The following is a 26,743-nucleotide window of genomic DNA, read 5'->3' as shown; positions in this document are numbered from 1 at the left end:
TATACCCAAAAGAAATGAAAGCAGATATTTGTACATTCAAAGAGATATTTGTATACCCATGTTCACAGCAGCATTATTCACAATAGCCAAAAGATGGAAGCAACCCAAATGACCATCAACGGATGAATGGATAAACAAAACGTGGCATATACATGCAATGGAATATTATTCATCCTTAAAAAGGAGGGAAATTCTGATACGTACCACAATGTGGATGTCCCTTGAGAACATTATGCTAAGTGAAATAAGCCAGTCACAAATGGACAAATACTGTATGATTCCACTTACATGATGTACCTAGAGTACCTCAGAGACAGAAAGTAAAATGGTGGTTGCCAGGGGCTGGGAGGGAGGAAGGAATGGGTAGTTGTTGTTTAAATGGATATAGAGATTCAGTTTTGCAAGATAAAAAGAGTTTTCGAGATTGGCTGCCCAACAATGTGAATGTACTTAATACTACTGAATTGTACACTTAAAAATAATTAAAATGGTAAATTTTGTGTTGTATGCATTTTACCACAATTAAAAATAATTTAAATTTTTTTTTAATTTTTCAAATCTTAAAGGAAAATAAAAAAGCTTGAAGCTAAATTACAAATTTTCTCCCAATATATGTAATGGACAAAAACGGGAGATAAAGCATGCAGTGACAGAGCTCAGGAAATACATGGGAAATATAATAAATCGTCACAAATATGAAGTCCATATTGAAAGGGGAACAAAGGAGCAAAGATATTAGTGAAACACAGAAAGGGACAAGTAGGACAAGAAGGCAAAAATGACCAAAACAAACAAAATTTTAAAGGATTCAAGAAAAAATGATATGGAACATAGATAATGACAATTCAACATATGCAAAATTGCAATATTTACTCTGAAGAAGCGAACCAACCAGGAAACCAAAACATTAAAGATCTATTTTTAGAAAATTTTCCATCAGTAAAAGAAGAATGAACCTAAAGATTGAAAGGGCCTACTATATCCAAGGGGAAAATTGTTACAGAATGGCCAACACTGAGGTATATCCTCATAGAGATATTACACCTCAAAAATATAGGATACTGTGAACAGTTAGGCCAAAGTTCCAGTCACCTTAAAGTTAAGAAAAATTATGATGCTTCAAACCACCTTAGCACCACTAAATAAAAGAAGACCATGAGAAAATGCCAATAAAGTCCTCAGAGAAAGTGTGACCCAAGAATGTTATATCTGGTCTTACCATTGTTCAAGGATAGAGGCAATAGGCAAACATTTTTCAAATGTACAAGAACTCAAGAAATGAATTCCCATGAGAGTTTCTTGGAGAAACTACAAGAGGACAAACTTCAACCAGCCAAGAAATGACAACAGGAACTATTGTAGAAGGACTGACAGTGGGAATTGACCCATTTCACTGAAGGACTAAGACTAAAAACTATGAGGATTACACTTAGAGAACAGAATGTACATGTTATACACAACAATAATGTCGAAATAATATTACTAACAAAAATTGGGAGGAGATGGGGAAGACAAAAATGGAAGGTGGTATAAGGATGCTGATTTTGTCATCTTTTCTAGGCTGAGGTCAAAATATATCATTTAAATCGATAAAGCAAGTAGGAGTTTGATAAATATATTGAAAGGTATAAGTGTGAACCCTAGAAACTTGTTAAAAAAGAGAACTAGCAAAAATCGGGTACAGGAGAGGGAAAGATGGAGAGAGAAAAGAGGTGGAAGCAAAGTGATTACAGCAAAGTCAATAGAGTCTAAATGAACAGAAAAGTGAAATTATCAATGTAAACACTAGAAGAAATTAACACAGACCACAGACTTTCCAAATCATCAGAAAGTACACACACATACCACCCCACCACCACACATACAAGTAAAGGAAACTGAACGTATAATATAAAATTATTAAAAAGCAAACAAAAACAGAAGGTGTAACATCAAATTTGATGACAGAACTAATATCCAACTCATTTGTTTTAACAATAAATGTAAAGTAAACATTTATTCAAAGACCGTATTCTTATATTGGGTCATGAAGCAAAAACCAACCATATGTATACAAGAGATATATCTAAGACAATTTAACTCAGAAAGGTTGAAAATGAGAAACTGCACAAGGATATGCAGACAAATGCAAGTCAAAATAAGTCAGAAGCTCTGAATCTCACCCTCAGACAGGGTCAAATTCACGGCAAAAAGCACTAAACAGGCCATAGGATTAAGCATCAAAAACAAGGAAAAATACACAGAGGAATATTAATAGGAGACTTGAATCCACTTCTCTCAGCCCATGACTTAAAGTGAAAACAATACAGGTAGGACATAAAAGACCTAAATATACAAATTAATCACACATGATTAATTAATATACTAAACTCTACACAGTCGTGCATTGTTTAAGGACAGGAATATATTCTCAGAAATGCGTTGTTAGGCGATTTTGCTGGTGTGTGAACATCATAGAGTGTACTTACACAAACATAGATGGTATAGCCTACTACACACCCAGGCTATATGGCACTAATCTTATGGGACCACCATCGTATACACGGTCTGTCATTAACCAAGTGTCGTTAAGCAGCATGTGACTGTATTCTAAAAGATAAAAATATTCATTTTTGCAGGGGTTTGGTTGGTTCAAACCAAAAGCTTTGAGAACAACTGATATTTGCACTAAGATCAGTCTAAGAATGGACTAAGGAGTTAGGTCTGGAAGATGGCTGGCGGCAGACATCTGAATCCCCCTTCTGGGTCTCTAGGCAAGGAGAAATGGAGCTAAAGAATCACCAGCAGGGGCATGCACCCTCCACCCTTTAGTCTGGTTCTCTTCTGTCTGCCAATAGTACCTCTTAACCCTAGGGACACTACCAGTTCACCGGTAGCCCAGGCGACTTCTAGGCACTGTCCAACTCTAGTGGGTACACCACAGCCCTTCCCAGAATGTTCATCCTGCTACTGACCACCACGCTCTAGTGCCAAGGTGGATTTAGGCCAGAGGCAGACAGATGCTGGAGGCAGGATTCTGCAGTTAGTTCGTTGTTTGGGGGTTTTTTGGGGGCAGAGACAGCAGTTATAGGGGGACAGACCACAGATTTTGGATTCAGACTACAAGTGTTTGAACCATAACCCTGCCACTTACAAACTTTATGAGCTTGAGTAAGTCACCTAACCTCTCTGGACCTCTGTTTCATAAGTCTCCAGGCAAAGAGAGATGTCATAAGATGGAGGTACTTCACAGAGCTGCTGTCAGGGTTGGAGATAACGAGTATAAAGTATCTAGCACAACCCCTGACAAGTAGCACCTGATCAGTAAATGCTGGCTGCTTAGTCACTGCTATTATCCTCAAAGCCTGCCCTGGGAGCTCTCCTGCTGAATGGAGGAAATGAACCTCATTTCCTCTCCAATCATAACAATGCTAGTTGGGCATCAGAGAAGGATGCAAAATAATGGAATGACAAGTCTGCTCTGCTCTTCCAACAACTCCAGGTTTATTTCACAGCCCAAACAATGTGTGCTGTTAACAGAAGCCTCACACACATGCATACGTGCACAAACACACAAACACACACACCCCTTCCTAGAGTGCTTTGGTCTGGGATCACCGAGGCCTTTCTTTGCTCATTTAACACATGTAGCCGGGGCCTCTCATGGACTACGTGGATTCATCTTTGAAAGAGCACAAAATACAGGTGGCTCTCTCTTGGGAGTGTCTCATCATTAAATCTCTCCGCCCCCCATCTTTTTTGCTTTTTATTAGCCCAGCTCCATAAGGTGTCATTATCTGCATCTGCCCTTGAAAACTTTTATTTCAAGATGTGTCTCTGATGGCTAGTCATGCAGCTTGGATGATGGCCTTGCTCTGATGGCTAGTCATGCAGCTTGGATGATGGGGAAATAAACATGAGCTGAAAATTTCACCCAACAAACTAGAGGTTATTCAAATGCTTTCTATCTGCAAAAGTTAATTATCCTCTCTGACAGTTTCCTGGTCTGTTTGCAAAAAAATAAATATATGGTTGGATAATGATGTTGTATTGGGGGCGTGGATAATAAGAATAATTAACATTTATTAATCACTTACTGTAAGTTAAGTGCTTTACATAATTTATCCCAGTGACTCCTCCCAATAACCCTATAGAGTATAGGACATCTCATCCCAGCAAGTTTAGATGGGGAAACTGAGGCTCAGAGAGACTAAATAATATGCCCAATTAATACTCAGGCAGTGAGTGGCAGAGCATGCCTCTGTTGACCCACGCTCTGGGTCAATTCCTCAATTCCGGGCTGTGAATTCAGTGGTCATTGGTCTGAGCCTGTGTCCCTACCCTAGAAAGGCTTAGATGCTGTTATGGACTGCAAGTATGTGCCCCCCCAAAATTCCACTTGAAACTCTAACCCCTAATGGGATGATATTAGGAAGTGGAGCCTTTGGGAGGTAATTAAGTTCAGAAGAAGTCATGAGGGTGGAGTCTCTATGATGGGATTAATGTCATAAGAAGAGAAAGAGACTAGAGCTCCATCTCTCTCGTCCATGTGAGGCTATCTACAAGTCAGGAAGCAAGCCCTCACTAGAACCCAACCACGCTGGCACCCTGATCTCAGAGTTCCCAGCCTCTAGAACCATGAGAAATAAATGTCTGTTGTTTAAACCATCCAGTCTACGGTACTTTGTTACAGCAGCCCGAGCTGACTAAGACAGAAATCTACTTAAAAGTCTGCCTGAAGATTCTCAACAACTCCAGGAATAGAGTATGAACTGTGCTCCTGGTCACAGGCAAGGTTTGGGACAGGTTGTGAATAAACCCTAGGACAAAGGTGGGCATGATCCTTCTAACTTGGGAGGGTTATTCCAAAACAGAGGAAGGACAAAGAAGACAATTTCCAAGAAAAGATAAAGTCATCTTCAAAATGTCAGGGAATTGAAACAAATGCCAAAGGGGATTTATGAGGAAAGGTACCTGCTCCCAACTCCCCTCCTCAGAGGCAGTTCTCGCCCTCTCACTTCCACTTTGATAAAGTTGTGTTTTCACATGCGGATCTTTTGATCCTCAGTTCCACCACTACCATCTTGTTTCCAAAAATGCTTTTAAGGGAGGCGTGTGCTAATGCCCATATTCCTACGTTCAGTTTAATGCAGCTATGTAAGGAAGCATAAAGCTTGATCTCACCCCTGTTCACAGCTTGGGAGGAAGGCAGGCAGCCTGCTTGCACAGCCAGCCAGCTGCTACATCTGGTACCTCTAAATTCCAATCTGGTCTGGCAGCTGAGGCCCTGGCTCAGCCCAGCCTGGGCTCCTCCCTCTGACTCTCTGGTCCTCATATTGAGGTCTCTTCCTACTCAGACATGCTATAATGTAGTCTGTTTTCAAAAGCCACGGTTGTACGACAGCACCGATTTTTCCCTTTTCTTCTCCAAAGGAGTCCCCAAGGATTTCCTCCTCTGAAGTGTGGTTCTAAGGGCTTCCCTCTCCCTCTAGTCTTCATTTCACTCCAGGCTGCAGGCCAAGGCACCATGCCAGCTTGATCTGAGTTCTTCTGAAGTTGAGGGTTCCTCTGTGACCAGGCCAGCTTATGGTTTCTTCCCTTTCTGGAACACTAGGATAGCTTTCTATCATGGTTCCCATCATTTATACCCCACTGACTAGCCCAATTTGATTGATCAGATTGAGATCCAAAATATCAGTTCCCTTTGCCACATTGCTCTTATTTTCAAACAATAAGAAGAAGAATAATAGCAATTATGACAGCCAACATTCATTAAGTGACAGACAAGTAGCTAAGAGCACCATGTGCATTATCTTAGTGCATCTTCAGAGAAAATGACACTCAGAGAAATTAAGAAACTTTCCCAAGACCACAAGCTAGTAAATGAGAGAGCTGGAATCCTAAACCAAATCTGTCTGACTCCAAATTTTTAAATACAAATAATATAGTTATATAATGTAAAAAATAAATAAAAATTAAAAAACCTATTGCCCCTGCTCTCCACTAAACTCTCAAAAGAGAATACCACACAAATTTTGTTTTTCTAATCCTTAGGGGCTCTCTTCATCACTAGGCTAACTGGCCTCCCGGAAATTAATTTCTCAATCCAGCAAGTCAACAGCAAGATATGTGCCCTGTTGTTAACATTTATGTCACACTACAGTAAAATTAACTGTTTCTATATCTGAATTCCAAACAAGATTCTGCACTCTTCAAGATGAGTCTCCATATCCACAGGGATTGGTTTATAAAGGCTCTCAATAAAGGTGTGTTATTGTTGCCATAACTGCAAATTATGCTATGCAATGCTATGACAAGATTCCTGGGACTTATAAAGCTTGTGGTTCACTCCCTTGCTGAACCCAGGAAAGGATTAGGGATGACCTGGATGACTCTGACAACAGCAAATTATAACCTCGATCAGAGAAGTTAGCTCTCGCCTCTAGCAGCAGTCTGGATGCTTCCCATGACGTGAGACAAAGGGAATCCCAGATATGAGAAAGGAAGGAAAACTTGTGTTTAAAGTTCAATCTGATGCCAGTGCTTGCTAGTGTGGGACTGGACCTCACCCTCCAGGCTCTATGCAGAGAGAACTGTAGAAGATGGTCCACAAGTGGAAGTTCGATAAATTTAGGGTTGAGATCATTGCTTCTTCAAGACATTCTCTGGATCCCATTCGCCATTCCCTGCTCGTCAGACATTACAGCCCCTGATCTGCAGGGGAGGGGAACAGTAGCTGATGAAGAGACAAAATATCAAGACATGTCAATGAACACACAGAGTGGGAGGGGAGAATTTCAACAAGATCCATAAGGAAAGATTACCTGGGAAAGCCAAATCCATCCAGACTTTATTTGGGTTCTGAAGACAAGCCTATGAGGTTTCTCCTCTTGGCCTATGGAGCAACAGCTTCCTGTGGAACATAGGCTGGAGGATCCAGTGTCAGAAGACCAATGTGTCTCTAATCTTATATGCCTATCATTTAGAAGGGATGTCAAGTCTCACCATCACTACCTAGAGCCGGGAATTCTGAGACTTCTCAAGGGCCCTTAGGCTGAGATCAGAATTAGCTCACAAGGTCAGAGATATTTCTAGAGCAAAAGGGTCAAAAAGAGCTTCTGCTTCTTGAGTTTTACCACAGAATCAATGTAAAGAGAAAAAAAGTGGGAACCGAAATGATTGGTGCTTTGTTCTTTCTTCAAATGGATTTTGCCTTCTTTAAAATCTCCATCAGTTTATAGATTGACAGATCTAGTCCAAACCCCCTTATTATAGATGGATCCCCTGAGGAATCAAATTACCTCCTCACAACCATATGGCTCAATAAAGCTCTCAGTTGAGGCTGGAGCCAGGCCTCCTGTTTCCCAAACCCAAGCTCTTCCTCTGCATCATGAGCCTGCTTTCAAGATGAATATCAAAATTAGAAGGAAATGGATCACAAACTGCAACCTGCTGAAGTAGAAATTAATCAATCATTTGGAGAGAGGGACTGTGCAGGGTCCCTAAGCAAAGCTTTGCCTCTCCATGCCAGGCCTATATGCCACTTCCCTTTGCCAGGGCAGCTCCTGAACTGCTGGGTGTCCTTCTGCTCAGGACATGGAGCAAACTAGGTCAAACATAGTATTCAGCAATCTTTCTTAAGCTTTGAAGGTCATCTCAGTGCTCAGCATTTTTGCATCTTTTCGAATAAATAATGAAAGTGAAGATTTCTCAATATGGCATAGCTGGGCTGATTCCCTGGGAGCTGCATTCGTGCCACACCACATATTGCCAGCATATGTTTCTCCTTGTAGAGTGGATGCCAAATTAAGATTACATTAGGGAATAAATTTTCATAGAGAATTAAGGACATCAAGCAATAACTTGTTAGGAAAATGTACTAGGGAGGAACCTGGGCAAAGAGAAGCCCTTTCACAAGAGAACACACAAAATGGAAGTTTAAGGAGTACAATTAAGGAGATAGGGTCTTTAAAAGCACTAAAATAATCCTCAAAATGTCACCAGGTGATCACCATGAACATTGAACCACACCTTACCAACGGATGCGAAAGTGAGATATTGCACAAAGGCCAGATCTACCAAGATCATTTAATATATGTTTAACAGAATCCCAAATAATATTCTGATGCTATTTGTTGTAGTCAAATTAATGTTTGCCTTTGAATATGTTACCTTACATGGCAAAAGAGACCGTGCAGATGTGATTAAAGGTGAAGACCTTGCAATAAGGGGAAATTATCCTAGATTATCCAGAGCTCAATCTAATCACATAGGTCCTTAAAATTGGAGGATACTTTCTGGCTCTGCTCAGAGAGAAAAACAGTCAGAGAGATGCCGCTTTGTTGCCTTTGAAGATGGAGGAATGGGCCCATGAGCCAAGGAATGTGGACAGCCTCTAGAAGCTGGAAAGGGCAAGAAGATGAATTCTCCCCTAGAGCTTCCAAAAAAGAACACAGCCCTACCAAAACCTTGATTTTAACCACTTGAGACCAGTGTCAGACTTCTAACTTCCAGAACTGGAGGGAGGTAAATCTCTGTTGTTTTAAGCCATTATGTTTGTGGCATTATTTTATAGCAGCAAAAGGAAACCAATACATTATTTTTAAACCTGACCAAATTATGAAATTGTGAAATGTTATTAAATCTGTCTAAGAAGAAAAAATATGGGCAAAATTAGGAGGGAAATATTTTAAATGTTCTCAATTTGAAAAGCATTAGAGGACACCATCCTGTTAGGTATTAAAATACATCAGCGTGAAAAAAAAACACAAGTTTGAAACCAAAAGAATGCTCCAGAAATAGACTCTATCACATTAAATGCATTTGCACTCTTAGAGGAAACATCTGTAAACAACACCGAAAGAATAACTTGTTAAGAAATAGTTTGAGGATATCTGATTATCAAATTTAAAACAAAATTAGTTTATATCCTCAACTTACACCATAAATCAAAATAAATTTTAGATCACTAAAAAAGTAAAAATATTTTTGGGGCGGGCAAAGCAGCATAGCAGTTAAATTCTCACGCTCCGCTTCAGCAGCCCGGGGTTCGCGGGTTCAGATCCCAGGTGCAGACTACACACCGCTTGTCAAGCCATGCTGTGGCGGCGTCCCATATAAAGTAGAGGAGGATGGGCACAGATGTTAGCCCAGGGCCGGTCTTCATCAGCAAACAGAGGAGGATTGGCATCAGATGTTAGCTCAGGGCTAATCTTCCTCAAAAAAAAAAAGTAAACATTTTTTAATCTTATAAAAGGTGGCAAAGAATAAAATTAGATACATTTAAATATATGCAAGAATTTAAACTTTCTAAGCTTTAATTGATGGGAAAAATTCAGATTAAATGCTATAAAAGATTTATTTTATAACTTCCAAAATAGTATAATGAAAATTAAGAGAAAAATAAGAGATTAAAATGCTTTTAAAAGAAAGATAAAGGGTTAATACCTATACTATATAAGATGCACGAATCATATACAAATAAGATTCCCAATAGAGGGATGAGCAAAGAATATGATTTGATCACCTAAGCAGAAAGAATTGAAATTAGTAAACAAACACGCAAAAATGCTCCACCTTGCTGTGATCAAAGAAAAACAAATTAGAATATTCATTAAGTACCATTTTACACCTATTATATTATCAAAAATAATGATAATACTCAAGGCTAACCAGGTTCTGATGAAGCTAGTACATTTATACACTGTTGATTGCAGTTTAAATAGATTCTGTTTGTAAAGTATTTAACTACACATATCAAAAGCCATAAAATATTAATGTTCTTGGATCCACTAATTCCATCACTAGGAATTTATCCTATGGAAATAACCCAAAGGAGAGAAAAATGTCTATGTATGAAGACATTCATTTACAACAGTAAAAAACTAAGGACAACAAAATAGTTAAGCGAATTTTACTTGATGGAACATTAGACATTCATTGAAATGACAAGTACGAAGCTACAAAGCAACATGAAAAATCTTAATACAAAGTGTTAAATTACAGCTGAAAAATATTAAGTTGAGCCATATTAAGTTACCATTTTTGTAAGAAAAATGGTCAAATATTGAAAACGCCATATGGTTCAACCTAATAGCTCTGTCATAGATAGATGTAGGTAAAAATAATATCTCCCTGTGGACCAGACCTGTGAGGAAACACAAAGAGAAGAACAGTTGAAGAATGGTAGTATTAAGGATTAACTTTTTAGCCTCTGTTATTCTTCAGGCTATTGTAATATTATTTTTAAAATCAATTTTAATGTTAAAATATTAAAGACAAGATTGCTATACAGATAAAGACATCTCATGAAATAAGTTAAAGGATACAATTTTGTTATCTCTTCCCATTTCAAATTCTTTAATTCACCATACAAGAATAAAGGAATTAAGTTTTCAACTAGAGTAAGATTTTGTTTGGAAAAGATCTAATCAAAAACTGTCAACATTAATAATAAGGCAACATAGCAGGGGGTTAAGTAACAGGTTTTAGAGTCAAATCCTATTTATTATTTATAAGGCATTGGAAAAATTACTTTACCTCATTTAACCTCAATTCTCTTATCTGTAAAATGGGGACACTGATGGTACTTATGTCAGGATTGTCATAAAGATTGATTAAATGATGAATATCAACTGCTTATTTGAGTGTCTGGCAAATAATAAGTACACAACAAATGTGAGCAAGTATATTACTATTAATGAAGCAGTCTAAATCTTTAGATGAATAATGAATGGGGTTAGAGAACAATGTTCACTGAAGAGCACTTCTATATACATTAGGTTGGAAATTATTCCAACTTATATTATTTTTTCATCTTGTCTTTTCTAAAAACATTCTTAATCAAAACAGACCATCCCACACTATGGTATATGCAGAGTTATTTTCAAAATTAAAATGTAGAATATAGATTTAGGAGTAAGTGCAAAGATAAACTTAAAAAAATTTTCCCTTCTCTGTCTTAACCTACAAAACAAGAAGACCAAGCCGCCCCAGGTCACACTTTTTAGAAGAGTTTGTGATAAAATGTTTTGTGCTATTACTCATCACTTGTGGACGTGCTTTCTCATCCTCTGGGGTAAGAAGATTTTGAAAGCTATAGTTGACATTGGTCCCCTTTTTTGTCTGTGCAGCATGTATTCCTTTGGGGGACTGTCCCTCCCATATATGGTGGATCTCTCAACCACATGACCTCCATCTCCTCCATCACAGGGGCAGTAGGAACCCAGGCTAGATACTGAAATTCTCTTCTCACAAACATCACCTGAAAAGAAATTCTCTCCTTCTGAAATAGTGAATAAGAAGGCTCAGGCCTGAGCTGGCAGGGCCATGTTGGTTGACTTTCCTGGACCCTTGGTGCTCTGTCCAGCTACTCTTTTCAAGGTGGACACACTCATTTCCCCAATTGCCAGAGTGATGGCTGCTGATGGCTCAGAGCTCTGCCTCTCACGAGGAATTGCTCTCTGCCACAAGGTAACACTTTATCAAAGTTATGCTCCCTCCCAAAGAGAGTGACCCATAGCCAATGACCTGCTGATAGATGGACACAAGGGCACAGACTCTTTGCTTCGACTTGAGGACAACTCTGAAGGGTTCCAGAGCTTCCAGTAGGATTAGCTGAGGCTTCAGCTTCAACCACTTCAGTGATCAGCTTCTTCCTCTGCCCAATCATGGCTGTCTCACTTCCTCACAGGCGTAATTCCAAGAGCTCTCCAGAATAAATCTCCATGCAACTCTCCATTCAAGAATCTATTTCCTGGGAACCCAGCCTAAGACAGTGGACACACAAATAGAGCCTGTCTCATAATAATACCAAGAACAGACAAGAAATAGAAAAATCCAACAATGTTATTTGAACACCTTGATCATGCTACACGTAAAGCCAGCCCACTCCTTGGTCTTCCGAGTTACATAAGTCAATAGATTCCATTTTTTCTTAGCTAAAATTGGGTCTTTATTTCTTATAGCCGAAGCAGTCCTGGGTAGTACACAAATGCTGTCTCGTCTCCTGCAATATTTAACACAGTGCTATGTACATGAACAGTGTTGAACCGTATTTGTTGAACTCAATTGTCACATGGTTATATCTGTGTTTCATATAATGACAGCCTTTTAAGATGTTCTACTAAAGAGAAAGAGGGAAAAGGGGTTGTATCATAAAACAAGCTTGGTAAGTGCTACATACTACCTGCACCTCCAGATTTAATATATATTCTCATATTAAAAATTCTCAGCAGTTTGCAGTACATTTTTTTTTTAATTACAAATAAAACCTGTTTAACTTCCTTTTAGGCAGAGTTTAGTCTACCTATTTGACCACAGAGGATCGTCAGTACAGGTGTAGCACCCAAACAGGCTTAGTTCGGCTTGTAGTTTGGAGACTACCCAATTTCTAACTTCTTCAGTTTGTACACTGGTCCTCTGGTGTTCTAGAAATTACACAGCTTGCACAAGATTTATTATCAGGGACTGTCGGAGGAAGAACAGCAGACTTTACCATCTCCAACTAATTATTTATGACAACTACCACGCCCAAGACTCTAACAAGCCGCACCGCCACCCCCTACATTCTATTCCTTATGGTCCACAGTTCATAAAGAAAGAAACTGAGAGCCTGGGAAGTTTAATAATTTTCCCTGAAAAGTCTTACTTTGAGCCTGATTCTCCTGCCCCTAGATGCCTAAATAATACCAAAAATGCCATTCCTTAACCTGGAATTAAAGCCCTACATCCAGCTGTCCAAATGGGACTGGCAACATCAATCTCACCACATCTGGACCTGAAACACAATCCATTTTTTTCCTTATCTGATGGCCCAGAGACTCAGGGTGTTAAAAGACTACTCCTGAGTTAAAAGACACGTTAGTTTACTGGTTGGAGGCAATAAATGAAGCATCCCGGGACTTGTTTGCATCATAAGCCCAAAATGGGGCTAGAAAACTCAGCTCTAGAAATGTGTTCCCTCAGAAATTACTTTGCTTAATCAGAGAAGGAAAAATAGAAGCATGCAAAGATTGCAGATAAAAATGAAGCAGACTGCACAATTGTGGTCTTCTACTCCACGCCACTTCTTGATACTTTCAAGTCCATGAAAGTTATCCCCTGGGAAAGAGTTGGAGAATGTAAGGCCCAGCCAGCATCTAAAGCCCAGTCTCTCTTGTACCTGTAGTTAGAGCAAGTCCCTCCAGAAACGCCAATTCAAGACAAAGCACACTACTTGCCCAGAATCACTTTTGTACAAGTAAACTTGGTTTAAATAAATGTCTGAAAGCTGAGCAATACCCTTGCTGAGATAACAGTTGGTTTCTACTTGGTGTCTTATGTATGAGGCTGTTTTGCTGGGTTAAAGACACTAAAGCTGGAGATGTGATAAAGGAGCTGGAGTTGGTATAGGGCCAAGGTGAACATCAGACTGTCTGGGGCACTGAAGGCTTAGAAAAGTGACTATCCATGGCTTCAGCTACTCACATCACTCCCAGCTGCAGTGGTCCTGACAAGCAAATTACAAAACTAGGATTTTGTTCCGTCTTTAGTAGTCAGTCAATTTTCCTGTCCCTCCCACATCCCTTCTCAGAGACATCACTCCAACCAATAGCTTTAGGCCAAGTGACTTCTCCCCCTAGCAACAGTGAAAAGAACCAGTTCAAAGCTAGCCACCCCATTAATGGGCTGGCCAAGAACCAATAAATTTCCTAGATAGTTTGAACTGAGATGCAGGGACTGTTGAAAGTCAGATATTGGCACTGCAGCATGTGTCAAGGGCAGACACATGACCCAAAGCTGGCTGCAAGCCAAAGCTATGGAGCTTCAGAGACGGAGAGCCTTCCAGAGAAAGCTGGTGGGCAAGAGGAGAATGGAGAAGATGTGCAGACAGGAGCAGACAAGAATGAAGCTGCAGAGAAAGGGAAATAAAGAGAGCAGCTGCGTGACAACTTCCTAATACTCTGTCAAGTCTAGCTGTACTGCCCACAATGGGGTTTCATGAGATTTCCCAGGAGCTTTACCATAAATCTTGTTTACATAAATTAGCCTAAGTGGGTGGATTCCTGTGGCTGACAACCTATTACCTCATTTGATGAAAACACATCCATATATTTAAAAATCATTTGTTGAGTGCCAGGCACGACTGTGCTAAGCATTGCAGATACCCTTCTACTAAGAATCTAAGCTCAGAAATAGGTACTTGCTTTAGAACAGGTGCATAAAAAGTGTTTTGGGAACCTAAACGAAGCAGTGTGCAATTTGCCTAAGGAGGGGCAACAAAGCCTTCCCAGAAGAAGGAGGTGATGTCAGGTTGCTGAGCTAGAAGGATAGGGGGGCAAGGAGATTGTCCCAGGAAAAATGAAGAGCATAAACAAAAACACATTGGTACAAGCAAGCCTGGCAACATTTGAGGACTATAGAAAGGGCATCAATGTGTCAGGAGCAAAGAGAGGGAAGAGAGGAGGGGAAAAGAGGAAGAGGAGACTCTGGACTTGTTAGCAACAATCAGCATAAAAGGAATGCTAATGAGTATAGATTTTATCTTTCATCCAAATAGGAGCTATTGAAACTTTGAGAAGGAAACAATGCGCATATTAGTATTTCAGAAAGATGACTCCAATGGTGAAAGGAAAAGGGAATTGGAAGACAAGGTTGGAGTCAGGAACACAAATTAGAAGCTGTTGCAATATTTCAAGCAACAGAATCTCTTTTCTAAGACAGGTAAGGTGGGGTTAAAGAGAAGGGCACACATACAAGCAATATTAAGGAGATAGAATCTATAGGACTTTAGTGAATAAACGTGGTGGGAAAAGGAAGAATCAAGGATAATATGCAGATTTCTAGTGGAGTGACTGGGTGGGTGGCTAGGCCATTCACTTGAATGAGGAATTCCAGGGTAAGGAGAGAAGGGTACAGGTTAAGGAAAAAAGGATGAGTTCAGTGTGAGGCAAGCCTTCAAGATATTCATTCATGTGAAGATGACCAAAATCTAGTTGTATATACAGTCATGGGTCACTTAACGACAGGGATACATTCTGAGAAATGTGTGGTTAGAGATTTCATCATTGTGCAAAGATCATAGAGTGTACTTACGTAAACCCAGATGGTATCACCTACTACACATCCCATAATATGGTATTAATCTTATGGGACCATATATGTGGTCTGTCGTTGACCAACACATCATTATGCAGTGCATGACTGTATTTCATATCAACAAACATTTGCTGAGTGACTACTATGCATCAGGCATTCCGCCGGGTCCTGGGATCCAAAGCAAGTGAAAAGAGTCACCAGATCTTACTCTCATGAAGCATACAGTCACATGTGGAGGGCCATTGTTAATGAAACAATCACATAAATACAGAATTGCAAACTGTGAAAAGGGCTACATAGGGAACAAAGCTGGAACTATGAAGGCATGTGAATGGGGGACCACATATGGTAGGTCAAGGAAGCGCCTCTGTGAAAGCCACCTCTGAGCTGGGTGTGCAAAAACAAGGAAGAGTTAAATGAGTGAGCAGTGGGCGAGAATTCTATGTGAATGGGGAAATTGGGCAGAAATCTTGTGGGAGAAAGGAGCTAGAGTAGAAAGAATAAAGAGAACAGAGCAAGATGAACCTGTAGAGGTACCTAAGAGGTGAATGATGGAGTGGAGCCATGTGCAGGACTTTGACTTATTCAAAGAGTACTTTGAAATATTGAAGGGCTTTTAGCAAAGACTGAGATGATAAAAGGTCACTTCAGTTTAGCGTAAAAATGAACTGAGGGGGACAAAAGTGAACCAGAAGAAACCAATTAGGAGATTTTTCCATAATCAAGCAAGACACAACTATGACTTGGTGGTTGCAGTGAATAGGGCAAAGTGGGTGGATTCAAGAGCTACTTGGAAAGTAATGGTGATGGCTGGGATGGGACATGGTACACAAGACAGAGTAGCCAAGGAAGACATGAAGAGGTTCTGACGTAAATTTATTGAGAGTCCATTCACTGGGATAGGGGACAATAGAGGAGTACCATATCTGAAAAGAAAAATTATGGGTTCGCTTTTGGACTTGTTATGTTTGAGGGCCCTTGAAGCCAACTAAGGAGAGAAGTTTGTTAATAAGTAGACTGTGCAGACATAAGGATCAGAAGAAACATGTAGGCTAGATTTGTAAATGTGAAAATTGCCTCTGTATAGGTGGTCACTGAAGATTTGAATATAGTTTATTATGTATAGAGTGAGGAGAGAAGGCATGGAGTGGAACCATTTAATCACTTTTCATTGGAGGATGAGCAAAGAAAAAAAAGAGAAAGAGCCTCCAAAAAGGTAAAAGGAAAACCAGGAGAGTGTTGTATCACAGAAGCCAAGATAAGAGTGTTCCAAGAATAATGGAGTGGTTTACCCTGTTGATTTCTGCTGAGGAGACCCATAAGGAGAGCACAGAAAATGTCACAGATTTAGTGATATGGAGGTCATCGGGGATCCTAGCAAAAGCTATTATAGTGGGGTGATGGGGGCAGGGGCAAGATTGGACTGGGCTCAGAAGTGTGGATGGGAGATGAAAAATGGAGACAGCAAGCATACAAAATGCTCTAGAAAATTGTGTATGTGAAGGAGAGAGGAGAAATAGGGCTATAGCTGAAGAGGGAAGTGGATTCAAAGAAAATCTGAGGAAGATGTTTTTTAATTTTTAAGCGGGAGAAATTTGAGCATTTTAAAAATTAGTGAGAAGGATTCACTGGAGGGGGAGAACTTAGGATTCAGGAGAGGGAAGGAATAAAGGATAGTGTATGATTCCTGAGACAAAGAGAAAGGATGGGATTAATCTTGATCTTGGGAGATAGGTCTGGGCTGGAGATGTGAATTCAGAATTGACGATACAAGCCACAGTGGAAAATGGCACACTCTTGCCAGCATGAAGAGTGAGAAGAGAATAGCGACAATAGCCAAACACTGGGAGATGTCAATGCTTAAGGAGTGGAAAAAAGAAAGAGAGCCACATGGGAGACTGAAACAATGCCCATAGGGGTCATGAGAAAGAACAAAGGTCTAGAATCATGCAGTCCCTCCTCACCTCCTGTCTGAGTGACGAAAATAGCCTTCTAACTGGTTTCCCAATTACTTACTCCCTAATCTAGCATCTTCCAGTCTACCACTAGGACAGGGGTGAGGGAGCAGGAAAGTCAAGAGCAGTAAAGACAGAACAGACGTTTGATAGGTGAACGTTAACAAACATCTTGAGTCTCCATTTGCCTTCACCAATTTACTTGCTGTGTAACTTTGGGAAAGCCCTCTATTTCTTTCCATTTCAGCTCCCTCATGTGTAAAATAAGGACAACAACATTTTCTTTAACGACCTCATAGGCTTGTCCTAAAAATTACATAAGTTACTGGCTGTGAGAGCGTTCTAAACACCTGTAAATCACAACACGGGCATGAGGAATTATTATTAATCTTGAGTTACTGTTTGCTTCCTGGTTCATCCTTGCTCCAACAGTTCCACTGGCTCCCTTTCTTGGCTCCCAGCAAGGTAATGGATGGTGCTGTCACCACTCAAACATTATTGCCCTTTCCTTTTCAGGTCGTTCCAAATCTGAGTCACAGTTAAGCAAATGTAATGCATTTTGCAGGTAAAGTTGGCAAGATGTGCTCTATTTGCTTTTTGGCCCAGTCCTTTAATTGCACTTGGAAGTAAACAGCACAATATAAAGTGAAGATGAGAGTGTGATTTGGAAAAAGACAGAAAAAAGGAAACTGAAATGGATTCAGGGGTGGAAGAAGGTACATCACACAAACTTAAAATAATTGGGAATAGATGCGGTCTCCTAAGAGTGTTAGAACTGAAGCCTCCTTGCTAAGTACACTCCTGTGCCTGGGTTTCATGGCTCTCCATGATGTGACCCCAACACTAGTCAACATTTCTTTCATGCAAATCATTTAAATCTCCCCATTATGCACCAATGTGCCTATTTCTGCCTCCCCTCCTTCCCTCATGAGATGCCTTCCAAGAGCAGCCTCTCAGCACCTTCTGCCTGCCCCACTGCTATGCCCAGCTCAAGCCTCCCCTTATTCAGGAAGCCCAATCTCCTTTGCTGAATTTCTCCAGAACTTAGAGTCCAGAGCATAGTTTAGCAGATCACTTGGGTGTCTCCCTGACTCACTGGCCTTTTCTAGTATTATTCACATTAAACAACTGTTATGTTCTGGATGCTTTATACCCATTACCTTATTCAAGGTACACATTCTCCCCATTTTATATATGAGGAAATTAAGTCTCACAGGGGGAAATTGTTGTTTGCCCAAAGTTGCCAGGTGTGAGGCCTCCTGATTATAATGGTAAAGTTCAGCCTCATATTTCTCCTTAAAAACAGGATCTGTCTCTTTGTCTTCACTGTAGTTCCTCCTACAATGTCAGTTACTGAGGAGATGTCTGGGCATCCGGGAAAGAGGATGCCCATGTAAAAAAACCTGCTGAGAGGGAGATATGAGGACCCCAAAGATCTGCTCTATTTCAAACTTCTCTGGAGTTCAGAGCAGACCTACCATATTGCAGTCCCTTGCACCGTAATACTAAACCAGATTCTCAAATAGCATTGGGGAAAATGATTTTCTTTTCCTTCTCACCATTAAACAATATTTAATTTGCTAATATTTGTAATGCTATTTTAATCAGAGCAGACTGTGATTTTCACATTTTAAACAGAACAATACTTTCTGTATCTTAGCACTTTAGCCTACCAGAGTGTTATTTGTGTCACTGTGAACTAATATATGCAGATTCACCACAATTAGCCATCACCATGGTAATTTTGTGCCTTTTGTTTTCAGTTTTTGTTGCATATGTTCATCAAGGAGACTGAAGCTTTACTGATGGAGCAAAATTCATTACCTGCCTTTGGATTTAACCGTATTAAATTTAAGGAAATCTTTTCACATCCTGATGGCATTCCATTTCTGGCTTACTTCTCAAAGATAAATAAAATGTTCTGTCTAGAACCAAGCAAGTAGCTTTTACTTGTCTTCCTTGAGCCAGGACTGGCAGATTCTCTGGCAAAAATATCATGATTTCAGTGGGAATATAGGCCCCTGAGAGCTGGCAAAGCCTTCAAACCCTCTAGTAGACCCCTTCCATTTGCTTGAATGACCTCATCTGCTGCATAGTTAAACTGAATCTTGCTTTTTACATCAAGCATAAGGATAAGTGTGCCGCCATGGTAGATTGTCTGCAATGATCGCAGCCGGCAGTCTGCCCATCCCAGTATACACATGCCATTCCTCCTATCAAGAGGTGGAATCTATTTCCCCCAACATTGAATCTGCACAGTAACTTGTTCCAACCAGTAGAATATGACAAAAACGATGTTGTACAAATTCTGCAGTCTAAGAGACATATACGCGTAAGTCTTAAGAGACATTCAATTTCCATTTTCACTCTTTTAGGATCCAGCAGCTATGTAGAAATGTGATGAGGGACCATCTGGAGATTGAGGCCTAGCCAGCTACCAGCTATTCTAGACACCTGAGCTGAGGCACCAGACAAGTCAGTGAAGCCATCTTGGACATTCTAGCCCAACCGAGCTCCCAGCTGAATGTAGACAGATGAGTGACCCCAGCCAACACCATGTAGAGCATAAGAACCTCTCAGCTGAGCTCAGCAAACCCACAAAGTTATAAGACAATAAAAGGTTAAATAGAATGGTGGTTGCCAGAGGATGGGGGAAGGGGGAAATGGGGAGTTGTTGTTCAACAGGCATAAAGTTAGTTATACAAGATGAATAAGTTCTAGACATCTGTGTACAACATAGTGCCTACAGTTAACAATATGGTGTTGTGCACTTAAAAATTGTTAAGAGGGTAGGGGCTGGCCTGGTGGCACAGCAGTTAAGTTCATGCACTTTCATGAACCTCCACTTCGGGGTTCACAGGTTCAGATCCAGGGCATGGACCAATGCACCACTTATTAAGCCATGCTGTGGCAGGGTCCCATATAAAGTAGAGGAGGATGGGCACAGATGTTAGCCCAGGGCCAATCTCCCTCAGCATAAAGAGGAGGATTGGCAATAGATGTTAGCTCAGGGCTGATCTTCCTCACCAAAAAAAAAAAAATTGTTAAAAGGGTAAATCTCATGTTAAGCGTTCTTACAACAACAACAAAAAAAGCAAAGGGATAGAAGGAAATTAAACTTTTGGATATATTTATTACCTTGATTTTGGTAACGATGGTGTCACAGGTGTATGATATGTCTAAATTCATCAAATTGTATACATTAAATATGTCCAGTTTTTTATGTATCAATTATACCTCAATAAAGCTGAAAAAGGAAGGAAGGAACGAAGGAAGGAAGGGAGAGAGAGAAAGAAAGAGAGAGAAAGAAAAAGAAAATAAATGGTTGATGTTGTAAGCCGCTTAATTTGGGAGTAGTTTGTTACACAGCAATAGCTAACTGATATAACAGCTAAAGGAAAGGAAGATGCAACAAGATCCCTCATCATCATTGTTATTGGGCAAAGCATGTATAGCCCCTGCTTTTTTCTTTGCACAAAACTTTCCCCTCCAACCAGAGATCTCATCTACTGCCTCCATAACCTGCTTTGTTCACCTTCAAGACGCATCTCAGATCCCACTTGTGTGGTTTTCTCCATCTTGTTTTTTTATCCCTTTCCTCCCTCCCTCCTCTGTCCAGTGGCATTAACTCCTTCACTCCTCTAGGCTACTTCTGAACTCTGTCCCTCCTTTAATTATTTCTGAGATCACTGCATAATTATTTGTTCACCCATCTGTCTCCATTTGTCCACACTGTTATTTTTAGCTCCATATCTTCAGTTTAAGAGTTGGCATAGCCTCAGCTCTCAATTCATGTTTGTTGAATGAATAAATGAATGCATCCTACCTCTGCACCTTTTCCCTCACCTTGCCTCTTTCTGTTTATCAGTACCTTTTTTTTTTTCCTGTGAGGAAGATCAGCCCTGAGCTAACATCCATGCCAATCCTCCTCTTTTTGCTGAGGAAGACCAGCCCTGAGCTAACATCTATTGCCAATCCTCCTCCTTTATCAGTATCTTATATTTAATTTTCTCCATGAGATCTTTCCTGGCCCCTCTGACCACAGTAATCACTCATCCTGTAGCCTATTTTATGTGCAAAGCTCATTTAAAAGTTAAATATTAAAATTATGTTTAACAAACCTAGTCTTGTCATATAAACTCTCCCAGTTAGCATTCACAGCCACCAGGCAACAGGCTCAGCTGTGATTCCTACAAGGCAACCTCTGTTCATCCCACTGCTGGCAACTCTGCAATGGTGAGGGAGTTACTAATCTAATTGGTCAGAGCCCACAACATTTATTTGGCTCACTACTATGTCACAAATGTGGGTTCCCAGGCTCCACTCTTTCCTCCTACCTCTTGCCTTAGGCCTGGCCCCTAAGGCAGACATGCCATATCCACCTTTTTCTTTTCTACCAAATATGCCTGAGATGGATAAGTGGACCACTTGGAGGCCTGCATCCCCCTCTACAGGTACACCTCAGTGAATGAATCCCAAGATTTAGATTTTATAGGGTGGAGAGAGGGAGAGATATATGGGAATCCCCCTACAGACTCAAGTCCCAGCCACATGCTCTATCCAGCTTATATCAAAGAGCCCTATTGTGGTAAGCAGCTTCTAAGATGGCCCCCAATGACCACCACCTCTTAGTATTTACACTCTTGTGTAATCCCCTTCCACTGAGGCCAGGCTGCCCTAATGACTTGCCTATAACCAATAGTATATGGCAAAGGTCATGAGATGCTTCTTCCATGACTAGGCTACATAAGATTGTTACTTCCATGTTGCTAACAGACTGTCCCCTTTGCTGGCTTTGATGAAGCAAGCTGCCACATTGGAGAGGTCCATGTGGCAAGGAACTGAGGGTAAACTGGCCAACAGCCAGCAAGGAACTGGGACTCTCAGTCTAATAGCCTACAAGAAACTGAATCCTGCCATCAACCACGTAAGGGTTCCCAAGCAGACCCTTTCCCTAGTCAAGCCTTCAGATTGGAACCCTGCCTTGGTCAGCCCTTTGGTTGTAGCCTCATGAAAGAATATTAAACAGAGGACCCAGCTAAACCGTGCACACATTTCTGACCCACAGAAACTGAGAGATAATAACTATGTGCTATATTATTATGCCACTATGCAATAGATAATTAATGCAACATTACGTGTTTGGAGTACTTGCCTAGATAACAATAAAGTACTACTGTGAATCCCATTCTGTTATTGTGGATATAACTCCCTTGAGAACCCAATGGACATGAGAGGTGATAGAAACAGTAAGATTTGGCCATCTGTGGATCCTAATATTTTCAAAACCACACACTAACCTATGACATTAGGTATTATTATCCCCATTTTAGAGTTAAGAAAACTGAGGATCAGATAGGTTGATATTTGCTCAAGTTTCTCACTTCTACTTGTCTTCTAACTCCAAAGACAGTGCTCCTTCCACTACAACAAGGCTGCAGCATCACATTGTTGCTTCAGAATCTTTAAGCAAAGCCTCTGGTTTCATGAATAAACTGCAAGCAGTCTGAGAGCAGGGACTACATCAGGCATGTTTCTGTTCTCCGTGGCACCACACAGGTGGCACTGGATGGTACTAAGGCTGATGCCTGCAGGTGACTTCTAATAGCCCCACAATCTCCATCTTCCAGGCAAACCTCTCCAATGCCACCTAGCAACATCATTTACAGGAATATTTCAGTCACTATCCAAATAAAGCAGTTCAGACTGGGGATGTCTTCTGAATATGAAATGATCCAGCTATCTAACATAGATTGTTTTATGGTATTAATAAACTTGAGTGTTCTGGGAAATGCTTTTTAAGTGAACCAAGTCTAAGTCCAAGGCTCTAGAAAGCTTTTAGTTTAAATGCTAACCCACTGGAGATGTGAGACACACCAGCGTTGAGATGTCCAGCAGAACGCATAGGATCCAGAGAGCCTGTTCCCCTAGTCCATGCATCCCCGTGGTCCATTTCATCCAGGGTAGAGCTAGATAAAGTTCGAAAGTTTGGGGCAGAGAGCGGGAGAGGTAGGGTGGGAAGCAACAAAGAAAATGGAAGGTAACTACTGCTTGCCTGCAATTGAATTCAATTCAAGAAAGGCTGCAAGGTAAAAAGAAGAACTGGATTTTTTTTTTTTAATTAGTTTGAAACTCAGTAACCTGTGACTAACTATGACTGTGGGCAAGTCACTCTCCCTCTCTGAATTCAGTGGAGATAATAGTACTTAGCCCACAGAGCTGTTGTGAAAAGCAAGTGAGAAAAGGTGGCCGGCCGTGCTTTGTGAGCTGTGAGATGCCATACATATGTGAGGTATTGTCATCACCCGGAGCAGCAGCTGCTGCTATAGCCACAGTGATCAAAATAGCAGCAATAAAACAAGCTAATACTCCTTAGTGGAACACTTTGGATTTTCCCCACAAGTAATGGATGCTCTCTGATTTAACATCACTTCCTACAACTTCCACATGAGGCTGCGTCGAGTTCCAGTCGGGAGACAGAAATCACACTAGTATTTCTCTATTAACAGAGAAATTTTATTATAAACAATTGTTATCTTGATATAAAATTGTTAACGAGGTAACTGAGGTAGCAAGTGCAGGAAGCAGCTACCACCCTAAGGTGACCATCCTTCCTGATTAGCCTGGGACTGAGCGGGTTGCTGGGATATGGGACTTTCAGTAGGAAAACCAGGATGAGGTGGTCACCCTATGCAACCCTTAGGGTTGGCAGAACACTGGGAAGATATTGGAATTGTTAAAACTTAAAAGTTTGGAGGAGGAGCCCCTCAGAGATGAGACCCAGACCTCTGAGGAGGGGGCGCCGCCTGGCTGGTGCTGGTGTCTCCAAGGAGGCACAAGGAGGCTGGCTCTGTGAGTACTGGAAAAACCACCGACTGCATTCAGCTGTGGCTAGGGGAATGAGCTGCCTCCACTGGGGTCAGGAAGCCTTGCTGAGGTAGATCAGCAAGGAAGCAGGAAGGAGCAAATCCCTTCTCCCTCTTGTGCCCCCTACTGGCAAAGCTTAACAGGGAGCCAGTGTACAAGGCAAAAATGTGGTCTGCAGAGCCGCCAGCATCACTGAGCAGAGTGCAGAATGTTGGGTTTGCAGCTGAGAGACAATAGCTTAATAATTGGCACAGAGACTATCAAACATATGTAGGAAAGAAAATTATCTGTAGTAAAGAATTTAATCAAAGAACTTGCCTTTTTCAAAATTCTTCCCAGGCTCCTGAGTACCATCTACCTAGGAACTCAGGAAGGGAATTCCTGCAAAGTGCTGTTCTCTCAGCTCCTGCCCTCTGACCCAAATGATGGGATGAACCATTTCTGTCCCCACCCCAGCACTGTGACACCCACCAAGGAACAGTCCAGGGCACTAGCGGTCGCAGCAGCAGACCTGACTCTCGGTCATGCCTTGTGGCCTTTTCCCGGGGAGCCATGTTGTCTGCTTTGCAAACTTTCAGACAGCTGGGCTGAGAGGAGCATTAGACAGCTTTAAAAATTCATGTGGGTCATTATTCTTTCATGAGCCATTACAAATCCACAGCACAAGACCAAAGGCACGCACATGGAAGCCACTGCACCGCTCTGCTCCATTCCTAGCAGATTGAGCCTCTAAAAGAGGGGTTAGAGAGGGCCCAGCAAATACCACACATCACTTGCTACCGAAAGAGGTGCCACCAGACAATGGCAGCCAATGAGTGCCTGACCACGTGGCTCAGGACGACCAGCAGCAGCCCCCTCCCCCTCCTCACCCAACAACACCCCTATGTACGCCTCTATGGGCCAGCAATGGGGAAGGAGACAAAATAGCTCATAGCTGCAGCTCCAATCCCCATCTCTGTTGTCCTGAGAGATGGTGAACATTTTTCCAGGGGGTTTTATTCACTACTTTCCCAATTAGCACATTATTTGACCTTATTTGCTCTTCCCTCTTCCTACCTTCTAGTCTTCACTTTTTCTATCATCTCTTCTTTTTTCTTCCTCTCCATTCACTCCTCTGCCTGTCCGTCCTTTTGTCCCTTTCTTCCAGGTCTAGTCCCTCTCGGTTGGTCTGTTGCACTCCCTCTGTCTTTTCTCCAGCTGTGTGTGGATCTGTCTGTCCACATTTCTCTGCATGTGCATGCATGCATGCATGTGTGTGTGTGAGCACGTGCACACGCATGTGTGCATTTCCCTGATGCTTCCTGTCTCCTATGGCTTCTATGTCTCCCCTCGGTCACTGCTTAGCTCTAATCTCTCTGGGTAGAAGAGTAAAGTGCCTCTGTCCCCTAGGGTAGGGGAGGACTCCGTTTTATTCCCTTGCTGCCTCTGACAATGAAAAGAGGGAGCTGGGGCAAAGATTAGTTCAATTCAGGACACAAATATAGAGTCTCAACTATGTACTAAACAATGAACCACAGATGCACATGTTTAGTAAGTGCCTGCTATACCCCAGGCCACAGGCTCACTCATCACTAGAGTCTCAAAGAGGAATCAGATGGGGTGCATGTGCCACAGATCCCACAGTCTGGTGAGGGAAGCAGATCTGTGAGAGATGCTACAAAAAGGGCATCTAAATTAGGTTGAGGACAGAGTTAATCAAGAAAGGCTTCCTGGAGGAGGTGTTGCTGAATCTTGAAGAATATGTAGATGTTAAACAGATGGAGAAGTGAGAGAAGTGCATCCAAGGCAGAAGGCTTATCCTGAGCAAGAGCACGGAGGCAAAAAACCAGCTTGGGGTATGCAGGGACCCACAAGCAGCACAGGGCTACTCGAGCACAAGGACTGAGGCAGGTAGAGGAGCTGGAGAGCTGGGAAATGGTTGAGTCACACAAGGCCTTACGAGCCAGACTGTGGGGGATCCTGTCAGTGCCCCTCTGTTCCACAGACAGCTTCTTCCTGCAGGCACCACCCTCACTGCCTAAGGTCTCCTCTGGCCACTGGAGCTTGCTGGGCCCCTGTGCAGGGCAGACTAGAGTGTCAGATAATTAATACCCCTGGGAGCACACTTCACCAATGATCAATGGAAGGTTTTGGAGAAAGCTAAGGTTTATAACCCCTTTGTTGACATCTCTGAGGCAAGTTCTACAGCCTCTCAGACACCCTGCAGGACTGAGCTCCGATCATCCACAGGAGTAATCTGCTCACTAACACAGCCTGTAACGACTGCCTCCCCTTCCCCGTCTCAGGACCCACCCCCTCTCATGTTCCCTTCACCTCCCAAATAAACTACTTGCATTTGGTTCTTTGTCTTAGGGTTTGCTTCTGGTGCAACCCAACCTGACTCAGGCTAATGCAGCCTCCTGTGGGCATGAGGGAGCCCATTAAAGCCTTCTAAGAGGAGTGGCAGGGTCAGATTTACATTCTAGAAGGACACTCTAGGGTTGGTTTGGAGAGTAGTTAAGAGAGTACTACAATAGTCTTGTCTAAAGATAAGGAGGATCTCAGTGGGACAACCATGGCAGGAGAGAAAACTAAGGGTCACGTTCAGAAACTCAGAGAAAGGGAGGGCTCGGACTGACAAGTTGCAACCCCTTCCGTGAAGGCATCAACAGACTCTCACAATGCAGTGTGATGAAAACCAAGAGAAGGTGAGGTCTGGCACCAAGGAGCCTTGGAACAAGCTGCCTTACCTAGACAGGGGCCAGGAAAGAGGTAGCAAAGGCATCCTAGAGATGGTAATGCCTGGATGAGCTGTGAAGAATGAGTTGGAGCCTGGCAAGAGAAGGGGAAAAGGGATTTCGGGCAGAGCGAGGTGTGACCGCTCA

General features: G+C 41.7%; 1 long non-coding RNA gene across 2 annotated transcripts in view; it reads right to left on the bottom strand.

The window, feature by feature from the left end:
* Positions 1–8,914: 8,914 nt before the first annotated feature.
* The window catches only part of LOC147917006 (uncharacterized), a 185,921-nt gene continuing 168,092 nt past the window's right edge, over positions 8,915–26,743 (bottom strand). The window contains exon 4 of one of the 2 annotated variants that reach the window (XR_015552358.1): positions 8,915–9,191. This is a non-coding gene — a long non-coding RNA (uncharacterized LOC147917006). Of the gene's footprint in view, positions 9,192–10,620; positions 11,748–26,743 lie in introns of those variants that run through there. The other variant, XR_015552357.1, reaches the window with a different exon arrangement.

Source organism: Ceratotherium simum, chromosome 5, assembly GCF_057802395.1.
Source record: "Ceratotherium simum simum isolate JZ-2026a chromosome 5, ASM5780239v1, whole genome shotgun sequence".
Classification (NCBI taxonomy): domain Eukaryota; kingdom Metazoa; phylum Chordata; class Mammalia; order Perissodactyla; family Rhinocerotidae; genus Ceratotherium; species Ceratotherium simum.
The sequence above is the reverse complement of the archived record's forward strand: the minus strand, read 5'-3'. Positions and strand labels throughout refer to the sequence as shown.